General features: G+C 37.0%; 1 long non-coding RNA gene across 3 annotated transcripts; it reads left to right on the forward strand.

The window, feature by feature from the left end:
- The first annotated feature begins 290 nt into the window (after positions 1-290).
- Positions 291-5,909, forward strand: LOC141487592 (uncharacterized). 3 transcript variants are annotated; one of them, XR_012468463.1, is made up of 4 exons: positions 291-2,159; positions 2,280-5,271; positions 5,392-5,599; positions 5,658-5,909. It is a non-coding gene; the product is annotated as an uncharacterized lncRNA (long non-coding RNA). The 3 variants fall into 3 exon arrangements; XR_012468464.1 differs by having other exon boundaries at positions 2,280-2,487; positions 2,546-5,271; positions 5,392-5,909; XR_012468462.1 differs by having other exon boundaries at positions 5,392-5,909.
- Positions 5,910-11,017: the final 5,108 nt, after the last annotated feature.

The following is an 11,017-nucleotide window of genomic DNA, read 5'->3' on the forward strand; positions in this document are numbered from 1 at the left end:
TGTGTTTTCGCAGAAGTAAGGTGATCTCTGCGGGTTTTATCTGAGCTTTTTGCTGAACGGGTCTCAACTCGGTGATAGAGTTGTGGCCACCTAATTCATACTATTATATCGATTATTAATATTTTGTTGTCCATTAGTATAATATCTATTTCTGTTAAAATTTTGTCTCCTATTTGTTTGATTATAATTTCTGTTATTATAGTTATTGTTTTCACTATTATCATATTCTTGTCGATTGTTATTATTATTCACCCTATTTTGTAAATTATGATAATCATTTCTACGTCATTAAAAATTGACATGAACTATCTGTCACCTCACAAACCACAAGAGGGGACTAAATCATCTGTCGGTAACAAATAAGACAGATGGGTATCCGCGGCTAAGCTAAACAGTGGAGACGGGAGTGGGTTAAACAACTTAGCAAATTTCAAATAGATCTTAATGGGCGCCAGGTAAATTTAATCCTCCAGATACCCTAAGTAACTCACAATATCAATAACTTACCAATTAATATTGGAAATAAAAGATAAAAATCCCCAATATGATTTATTCAGTAATCCTAACTTACATGGATTAACCAACAACGCTTCTAAGACAACAATGCAATATTCACACTACTACACGATGTTCAAATGTCCATACAAGAGCGCGGTGTATCTAACCACGAATTCAATCAACCATAAATTACGGTAGTAACGACGCTCAAAAAAAAACTACAATACGTCGAGTAAAACTACCACGAAAATTGAGTAGGTGAAATCGTAAATACTAGTATCGGATGGTAAGACAAACTCGTTTGCGTCGCGTGAGCTCAGGCGTAGGCGCATCGGTGTCAATCAGCAATCGTGAAAGGAAGAATATACCTCAATTTCCGTTTCACAAATATCTATGTCAGTCAGGTATCAATAAACAAACTCTTAATCAATAAACGATAAACAAACACTATATCAACAGGTATCAATAAACAAAAGGGCAACAATTATTCAAATATCTCAGTATTGCACAAATTTTCAAATAAATCAATTATAACTTGCGTGCTCCTTTTGGGCCACCCGGTATATGGTGTTAGGCTACCCTGTAGTATGGCGGAAGTGGATCACCCTGTAGTACTGCTGAGATGGATCACCCTGTAGTACGGCGGAGATGGATCACCCTGTAGCACCACCAAGATAGATCACCCTGTAGCACCGGTGGATCACCCTGTAGTACGGCGGAGATGGATCACCCTGTAGCACCACCAAGATAGATCACCCTGTAGGGCACGACAAGCTGGACCAGTAATGGATCACCAAATAAGATCCAGAAAGAAAATAAAGGAAAACAGGAACCCTTGACGAAGACAAAAAAAACAGGAAGAAAAGCAGGAAGAAAAAAAGCAGGAAGAAAAACAGGAAGAACAAGCCCTGGCCAAGGGGTTTTCTATACGATTCTTCGTGTGCGGTGTTCTGCACGGAAGTCCTGCTGGGACTTGATGAGTGACTGAGGGCCTTCTGTTTCTTATGAATCTAATTTCGGAAATCCTTCCACCTGGCACGAGTTCGGTATCCACCACAAATCCTCAAAAGAGCTTAAGTTTCCGACTGCAAATATCCACACCAAAATGACCAATCAGTCTTCCACTATACAATCCTGACTTGTAGAAATAATCCCCGTGAAGGATGGCACAAATACAACCAAATATATCCTACAATCAGTCTGATGATACCCTTTGAACTCCGAACCAAGCTCACCGAAGGCTAACTTCCAAATACTAAGAGAATGCCACATCTGACAGCTAACCAGTTGTTGCCACAGTGCATCCAATCTACACTACAAGCACCAAGGGGGCGCTGTGCACAACATCATAAATCTAACAATTCCTCCACAGCCACTTGATACATCATCAACAAGTCCATGACCCATCAAAACTCCTTCTCAAAGCAATGCAACCCTAAAACAACCCTTGACAACTTGAGTAACCGATCAATCCCTCACCCGTGAACAACTGTAGAACTAGTTCGGTGTAAGTCGACGGAACGACACTACGAAAGTTCGGCAGATGTCAACCAACAGCTGTCTCTTAACCTTGTTTACGAATATTTACAAAATATATTGTTCCAACCTATTTTCAACTATTTACCAATCCTTATTCATGCGATGGAATAGAAACATATAAGGTAAGTCGCCATAACCTTCCCTTTCAGTACAAATATTAGAGCATTCATATTATGCAGAATATTTATCGAAAATATCAAACAGTATTCAGAAACCCAGAGGTAACTAATATTGTTTTTCAGGCGATATGGCTCTAATATGTCAGTAAACCTTCTGGAAGCGATGAATAACAATCTATGCAAGAAATATTCTCGGAAAGGTATAGGGAATAAGGCAGACAACGGCTGAAAAAAATGATAGGTGAAGAAAACTGAGAAACAAACAATAACAACTATTTCAACCTAGCGAGGAATTTCGGATCTCCAATGTCGATTGGCAATAGGAGAACGCGTAAGTACTGGTCAAAGCAGTTAGTCAGGGAGCATACATTTATTCTTATACATTTCAGGTATGGTTTTCTATGGAACGGAAGATTCCCATTACTATGATGTTAAATGAATAAAATGAACTTGTAACTGAATTACATTGTTAATATCCTCTGAATAAAGATCTTAAAAGGTAAGGTAGTGTTTTTGAAAGGTCACATAAGAGCAGTCTGTGACGAAAAGTTCGTCATCAATAAATGACAATTCTGTCGATTCCATAGTAAATAAACGAACAATATCTACAATATTTACAAGTAAATTTAGACCGTTACAATTCCCCCCTTGCCTCAAGAAAATTTACTAGCGTAAATTTTCATCAGCGCTAGCTGACTTTAGGTCTTTCGCATTCCATATCCCCTTATAATTACCGTCTTCATCTCTTAATTCATATGTCCACGGGGATACCCTTTTTTTTTTTCAATATCAATGTTCCGTAGTGGTATCAATAGAATGCACAAAGATTACATACATTATCAAAAACGTCAATATTACAGTTACACTTAACAAGGACATGTCAACAATCACAAATTCACGTTTTCATGTATATATAAAAACATCGATACTATAGTTCAATAAAATAATGATAAAAACTTTAAAAACAAGCTTTTACTTAAGTACCCTTCTCATCTAATTTGATTGCCATCGTCAGAGAATGCCGCATCTCTTGAACAGTTCCTGTAGCAATTTCTCTAACCCTAACCTCATACACGAGCTCATCTTGACTCAAACGGTTCACTAGCATTTTGCGGGACATGATAACAATTCCAATGAGACACAGAAAAAAAATATTGAAAAAAAATGATCAAAAATTTTTTCCAAATTTATCAAAAAATTTTTCCAAATTTAAAAAAAAAACTATGAAACGTTGTTTTAACGCGGCCCCACGTTGGGCGCCAAAATGTCACCTCACAAACCACAAGAGGGGACTAAATCATCTGTCGGTAACAAATAAGACAGATGGGTATCCGCGGCTAAGCTAAACAGTGGAGACGGGAGTGGGTTAAACAACTTAGCAAATTTCAAATAGATCTTAATGGGCGCCAGGTAAATTTAATCCTCCAGATACCCTAAGTAACTCACAATATCAATAACTTACCAATTAATATTGGAAATAAAAGATAAAAATCCCCAATATGATTTATTCAGTAATCCTAACTTACATGGATTAACCAACAACGCTTCTAAGACAACAATGCAATATTCACACTACTACACGATGTTCAAATGTCCATACAAGAGCGCGGTGTATCTAACCACGAATTCAATCAACCATAAATTACGGTAGTAACGACGCTCAAAAAAAAAACTACAATACGTCGAGTAAAACTACCACGAAAATTGAGTAGGTGAAATCGTAAATACTAGTATCGGATGGTAAGACAAACTCGTTTGCGTCGCGTGAGCTCAGGCGTAGGCGCATCGGTGTCAATCAGCAATCGTGAAAGGAAGAATATACCTCAATTTCCGTTTCACAAATATCTATGTCAGTCAGGTATCAATAAACAAACTCTTAATCAATAAACGATAAACAAACACTATATCAACAGGTATCAATAAACAAAAGGGCAACAATTATTCAAATATCTCAGTATTGCACAAATTTTCAAATAAATCAATTATAACTTGCGTGCTCCTTTTGGGCCACCCGGTATATGGTGTTAGGCTACCCTGTAGTATGGCGGAAGTGGATCACCCTGTAGTACTGCTGAGATGGATCACCCTGTAGTACGGCGGAGATGGATCACCCTGTAGCACCACCAAGATAGATCACCCTGTAGCACCGGTGGATCACCCTGTAGTACGGCGGAGATGGATCACCCTGTAGCACCACCAAGATAGATCACCCTGTAGGGCACGACAAGCTGGACCAGTAATGGATCACCAAATAAGATCCAGAAAGAAAATAAAGGAAAACAGGAACCCTTGACGAAGACAAAAAAAACAGGAAGAAAAGCAGGAAGAAAAAAAGCAGGAAGAAAAACAGGAAGAACAAGCCCTGGCCAAGGGGTTTTCTATACGATTCTTCGTGTGCGGTGTTCTGCACGGAAGTCCTGCTGGGACTTGATGAGTGACTGAGGGCCTTCTGTTTCTTATGAATCTAATTTCGGAAATCCTTCCACCTGGCACGAGTTCGGTATCCACCACAAATCCTCAAAAGAGCTTAAGTTTCCGACTGCAAATATCCACACCAAAATGACCAATCAGTCTTCCACTATACAATCCTGACTTGTAGAAATAATCCCCGTGAAGGATGGCACAAATACAACCAAATATATCCTACAATCAGTCTGATGATACCCTTTGAACTCCGAACCAAGCTCACCGAAGGCTAACTTCCAAATACTAAGAGAATGCCACATCTGACAGCTAACCAGTTGTTGCCACAGTGCATCCAATCTACACTACAAGCACCAAGGGGGCGCTGTGCACAACATCATAAATCTAACAATTCCTCCACAGCCACTTGATACATCATCAACAAGTCCATGACCCATCAAAACTCCTTCTCAAAGCAATGCAACCCTAAAACAACCCTTGACAACTTGAGTAACCGATCAATCCCTCACCCGTGAACAACTGTAGAACTAGTTCGGTGTAAGTCGACGGAACGACACTACGAAAGTTCGGCAGATGTCAACCAACAGCTGTCTCTTAACCTTGTTTACGAATATTTACAAAATATATTGTTCCAACCTATTTTCAACTATTTACCAATCCTTATTCATGCGATGGAATAGAAACATATAAGGTAAGTCGCCATAACCTTCCCTTTCAGTACAAATATTAGAGCATTCATATTATGCAGAATATTTATCGAAAATATCAAACAGTATTCAGAAACCCAGAGGTAACTAATATTGTTTTTCAGGCGATATGGCTCTAATATGTCAGTAAACCTTCTGGAAGCGATGAATAACAATCTATGCAAGAAATATTCTCGGAAAGGTATAGGGAATAAGGCAGACAACGGCTGAAAAAAATGATAGGTGAAGAAAACTGAGAAACAAACAATAACAACTATTTCAACCTAGCGAGGAATTTCGGATCTCCAATGTCGATTGGCAATAGGAGAACGCGTAAGTACTGGTCAAAGCAGTTAGTCAGGGAGCATACATTTATTCTTATACATTTCAGGTATGGTTTTCTATGGAACGGAAGATTCCCATTACTATGATGTTAAATGAATAAAATGAACTTGTAACTGAATTACATTGTTAATATCCTCTGAATAAAGATCTTAAAAGGTAAGGTAGTGTTTTTGAAAGGTCACATAAGAGCAGTCTGTGACGAAAAGTTCGTCATCAATAAATGACAATTCTGTCGATTCCATAGTAAATAAACGAACAATATCTACAATATTTACAAGTAAATTTAGACCGTTACATATCCATACTTTTGAACATCATTATTTTTTCCAGATCATTATCAAAGAGCTGGATAATTAAATTTACTATATAGTCTTCAGTGAATTTACAATTTAAATATTGTGATGAGCTATAAATTTACATTGCATATTTATGATATGATGTTCCTCTATTTGGATTATATTTTCCCCATAATAACTCATTTTTGATCAATTTCTGTTGTGATTGTCCTCAGAAATATGTGAGAAATTTATTTGAAAATTCTTCAAAGTTTTTCAATTCTTTTTCTTTATTATTAAACCACAACAAAGCTTCGTCTTGTAGTTGACTTCTGGTAATTTTTTTCATTTCATGTAATGAAATATCCTCATATTTATTTTTAATAAATTCAATAAATTTTATTGGATGTTGTTTCTTTATATTACCGTTGAAAATTGATTTATTTTTCAAATCATCTAGAGGAACAATTCGTTCAGGCCAGTCTCAACACCCTACACAGTAGGTTAATGGACTGACACCTATCAGAAAACAACTACTCCCCTGGCTAATACCACGAAGGGCGTTGGATTATATCCGACAGGTGTCAGTGCAGGATTCTTCACTGAAGTTATTCCTGCATATGCTGTTGGCGATACAACTGCCGCAATAGATTTTCAATTATTGGAACACACTTGCAGACCGGTTTCGGGCTGTTTGGCCACTCGTCAGTGCAAGGTAGTGTATATCATCAACATAAAGTCGATGATTTCCGATAATTGAAAATCGAATTCCGTCAGAGTATCATTCCTCGAACTAAGCTGAAGACTACAACAAACAACAGGTTTGTCGTCGCTCCATCTGCTTGTGAACGAGGTAACCAACTGCATATCCAAATTTGCCCAATTCCTCGTAAAAGGAAAGAAATCTTTCACGTATAGTCAGTGGGCATACTTGAAGACTGGCTATAAATCAAATCATCTAGAGGAACAATTCGTTCAGGCCAGTCTCAACACCCTACACAGTAGGTTAATGGACTGACACCTATCAGAAAACAACTACTCCCCTGGCTAATACCACGAAGGGCGTTGGATTATATCCGACAGGTGTCAGTGCAGGATTCTTCACTGAAGTTATTCCTGCATATGCTGTTGGCGATACAACTGTATCGCCAGTATTGCGGCAGTTTCCTTCTTGAATTGATTTCCTGAACTAACCCTTCTTCTACTATATTATTATTTATATTATTAATTTTCTCTCATGTACTTGGTTAATTTGATCTTCGCTTTCTTTTCTATGATCTTGTACCTCCTGTGATATTTTTCCACCTTTTCTTCTATGGTCTTTTTATATTCTGCTAACTCTTGTTTTGGATTATCATGATTCATTTTAATTTCTTCACATTATTTGTCTGTTTATCTGATTTTCCAAATAACATCTTCATATCTTCATTCCTTTTTCTTTAAAATTTTTCAATTTCTTCTTGTCTTACTCTCTCCAGTCTTTCCTTTCTTCTTGTCTTACTTTTTCCAGTCTTTCTATATCTTCTTTTCTGTTTCTTCTCTCCTCATTCTTTCCAATTTTTCCATATCTTCTTGTCTTTTTCGTTTTGATTTTTTCCATTTCTTCTTTTCTGCTATTTGTCTCTTCTTTCCTCATTCTTTCTAATCTTTCGAACAATTCATTCATGTCCATAGAGTCTTGCTGACTCTCCTGTTCTGATGTCTCCTATTTGCTGCGTTTCTTTTACATTTTCCTCTGTGGTCTGTTCAGGCTGCTTCTCAGTTCGTCTTGTATCCATATTTCTGTTTTTATTTTTATTAAATTCATTCAAAATTTAGATTCTTTATATTATTATATTTAGTTTAATGATTGAGCTGTACTATTGAGCTGTACAATTGAGCTGTGCAATTGAGCCCCACGTTGGGTGCCAATTTATCATTAGATGTATTGTGGTTTTTGATAATAGTCATTGTAATTATTGTTGTTTTTCAATTTTGAAGAAATTAAATTTCATTTCTGTTTCAAGTAGGAGATTTGAGCCGGTTCTAAGCCTCCCCACACCACTATGACGTCACGTGGGGTGGATGACCTAGACCGACTCATGTGACCTTGAAAAATATGTCTGGTGCATGCGACTTTGAAAAATATGTATGGTGTATATGACCTTGAAGAGTATGTCTGGTGCATTTGTGATATGTGTAAATCACAGATTAGAGCCGGTTCTGGGCCTCTCCCCACCACTATGACGTATTAATTGCTTTTTTTGTTGTTGTTCAGTAACATCAAGGCGATGTGACCCTGAAGGGTCTGGTGCAAGGATCGTTCAGAATTTTTTTCATATGAGATTTTGTGTGTGTGTGTGTGTGTGTGACATAGTGACGTAATTACATTTGATTGGTGTGTGTGTGTGTGTGTGAGATAATGCACGGTACAGGGTTTCATCATGTACTTGTCTATGTACAAACAGACGTCTGCATACTTCGAAGATCATTCAAGTAATGAATGTTCCATCGTTGTGAGCCCACCAAGTTAGTAGTGGTGTGACGTCACAGCGGCAGCCGTTCAACGGTAAGACAGCAAGATGTTCACTCCACGACGTGTGGCTGAGTAATGCGTATTCATCGGTGTGCCCTCACCTCTCTCGATACAGTGAAAGCTGTGACGTAACGCATCGTTCTAGCCTCGCTATCGATGGTGACATGCAGACGGCCGAGGACTGTGCTAACGTCTGCCCTCTCCGAGAGCGCAACGACCACTGCCTGTTCGTATCGACATCTGTTATCGCATCCAGTTGGGAGGTGGGCTTGGCTGTGATGTAAGGCATCTCTAGTGGGTAGCAAAGTAGGGTGAACTGAAGAGAGTTAAATAACGTGCATTTGTATAGATAATATTGTGTAATTTCGTGAAGTATTAATCTGAAAATCATCAACTTGAGCTGTGCCAACGTATGGTTAGGGCGAATTGGATAAATATAACAGTTGACAGAAATTCTCCCTATTATAGCAAAATTTGACCTCACATTTTCGCTTTGAAACCTCATTGAACTATTGAGGCCCGCGTCGGACTGCAAAGTTAAAGGTTATGAAATAATTAGAGATAAGTAATGAGAGAAGTTCATTGCATGTATTCAAATGATTCAACATGAAACAAACCAATGAAGTACAAGTAATAAGAGAGTTCAGAGAGTGAATTCTTGTTGCTTGTAACTATCCAATGGAAAGATCTGAATCTTGTGCAATATTATATTCATGATGACGAATAAAAGAACAGTTATAATTTAGGTCTATTTTATGTACGGAAAACACTGAAGAGGGTGAAATCGAATTACAGAATACATATTCGGAAGAGAAATAAATATATTAGGATTTGAAAAAATCTTGAGGTTTGGTTAGAATTAAGAAATCGTCGAAAGATACAACTGCTTTGATTAGCCGATTTTCTATAGTTTGTGCCTGTATATCTTGGTCCCGTATGACAAAAACTTGTCGATTTTGATATTGAACGTAGCTATTGCATTCCGTTTCGACCTTTACAGCATATGACATCAGCGTAACTATAACTGAAAAGTAGGATAGGATTCACCTGTCATTGCCAGATTTACCCGTCAAGTTTGGTTTGACTTTGAAATAAATGCAAGGTTATTATCTGCCCCAAAACAGATGCGTAGACTGAACACATAACATTTTACAGGAGAACAGGCTGATATTTCTCACGCATATGCATGTCTATAACATGAGCTAGGTACCACATATTTAAATGATGATTCAGAATGCTACACTATATTTCTTCTTGGAATATAATTACATTACAATTTGAAGCAACATAGTAGATGATATTGACGTAACTTCAACTGAAATGTGGGTATCGCCTCACTTTGGTTTTTTTTTTCCACACATTGGCAAAATCTGATGGTGGAGTTTGGTTCAACCTTGAAACTAAAACTAGGATTTTCTCGAGGGTCGAGTTTTCATGTATGCCGATGACACAACATTGTGACGTCCCTAGATCTGAATGGAATTGAAAATAAAACGAAACTAGTAATCAATGAATTCGAATGTTGGTGTAGAAACAATCATTTAATAAACAATGAAAATAAAACAACATTTATCCAGTTTTCAAGTAAGTATCAGCGCCCTCTCCAGATAAATCTAGGTTTCGAAACAACAGAATATACAAAATTCCTTGGAACACAACTTGACAATGAATTGTCTTTCAATAATCACATCGAATACTTGTGCACTTCTCTGAAAAACGTATTTTGCCATCCTAACAATGAAATTAATTTTTTTGAGATATAATCTCTGGGTTATATACTGTGGTCTAGTGTATTCTAAGCTTGATATAAATATTACCATTTGGAGACACTCATCAGAATGAATTGAATTTTTATAAGGCAAAAACGCTTCATTAGACTAATTTTTGATCTCAAATACAGAGAATCTTGTAAGAAAACATTCCAAGACAAAACATTTTTCACATTACCATTCATTTATCTTTACAAAATATTAAGCTACGTTCATGAACATTCCCATTTGCTAACAAGAAATGAGGAAATTCACTGGCATTGAACGAGACGGAAAAACGACTTCCATCAGGAAAAAATAAACCATAATGAGTACAAAGGTTCGCCACTTTATGCCGGGGCAAAATGTATCAACTTATTATCACATAGCATCAGAAGTGAAACAAATCTTCTCAAATTCAAGAAAGAAGTCAAAGACTTTTTGGTAACAAGTTGTTTTTACTTCCTGATAGATTATGAAAATAATATTTTTGTGTAACATGTGCTGTTACTGATATAAGTGCTATAAGATAAAATATCTTTTGTAAAATGTGACGTGTCATATATACACTCATGTATCAAAAATGATGACTAAAATTTGACTTTGACTTCTCCGCAAATGTCATGCTAGACGGAGATTTGTTGACATGTAGTGTCAACACTTGACATTTTACAGGAGAACAGACTGATATTTCTCACACATATGCATGCCCTACATGAACTTCCGCATGCTTAAAAATGATGTAATAATTTAAAATGTCGCACTACGTTTTTCTTTTCGAAATAATACAAATCTGAAGCCATATAGTAGATGATATTGATATGATTTCAACTGAAAAGCAGGTTTGTTCTCACTTTGGTCTGTTTCT

This window comes from Leptinotarsa decemlineata, unplaced genomic scaffold (genome assembly GCF_025532065.1).
Source record: "Leptinotarsa decemlineata unplaced genomic scaffold, Ldec_3_MD MMD2_P_RNA_scaffold_4, whole genome shotgun sequence".
NCBI classification, from domain to species: Eukaryota; Metazoa; Arthropoda; class Insecta; order Coleoptera; family Chrysomelidae; genus Leptinotarsa; species Leptinotarsa decemlineata.